The sequence below is a fragment of the Camelina sativa genome, chromosome 6, assembly GCF_000633955.1.
Source record: "Camelina sativa cultivar DH55 chromosome 6, Cs, whole genome shotgun sequence".
In the NCBI taxonomy this organism is placed as follows: Eukaryota; Viridiplantae; Streptophyta; class Magnoliopsida; order Brassicales; family Brassicaceae; genus Camelina; species Camelina sativa.
This window is the reverse complement of record NC_025690.1, coordinates 25,577,462-25,578,094: the sequence shown is the minus strand read 5'-3', so window position 1 is coordinate 25,578,094 and position 633 is coordinate 25,577,462. Positions and strand designations below refer to the sequence as shown.

The 633-nt window shown below is 34.3% G+C and overlaps 1 long non-coding RNA gene across 1 annotated transcript; it reads right to left on the bottom strand.

Annotated features, from left to right (window-relative positions):
• Nucleotides 28–633, bottom strand: LOC104793621. The gene is made up of 3 exons (XR_769385.2): nt 608–633; nt 218–325; nt 28–114 (listed from the first exon to the last, which is right to left on the bottom strand). It is a non-coding gene; the product is annotated as an uncharacterized LOC104793621 (long non-coding RNA).

Here is a 633-nt window from a genome sequence, read left to right as displayed (position 1 = left end):
TCTTTAGGATTTGCAAATCTCACGTCTCAAAGAGTAAGAACAATGTTCGGGGGACTTACTTAATCCATACACAAGAGTAAACAGATTGGAGGTAAGCCAGTAACAAAACAATGCCTGCAGGCAAGCATCATTCGTTTGTGGTAAGCAAAATGTAACTTTCGTACGTCTGCAATGCTTATCAATATCAAAGCGTCAACAAAGGAACAGTAGGCTTTACCTTTTCAATGCCTATCAAAACTGGAATAGAAAGGAAGGCAATAATTCTTGAGAATTTCTTCATAGTTCCAGCTACTGGATTGCCTTCAAGACCTTCCTGCATGTTTGACTATGGGAAAAAGAAACAAAATTTGCGCATTATATATATTACTTAAGAAAAAATTAACCAACTACCAAAAGTAATAGAGATAAATCTTTGAGAATGTTACCATTTTTAGTAAGATTTAGATGTTATATCCCATTATAGAACTCTGATTTTTCTTATCAACTAATTTTCTATGAACGAAATAAATAATGGGCCATTCTAATTCAATAGCTCCAAAAGGACGCAGAAAAAGTATCAGCACACAAATTGAATAAGTCAACAAGAAAGCATATATAAAGCTCTTACCTCCACCATAATCAAGAAAGTCGCTG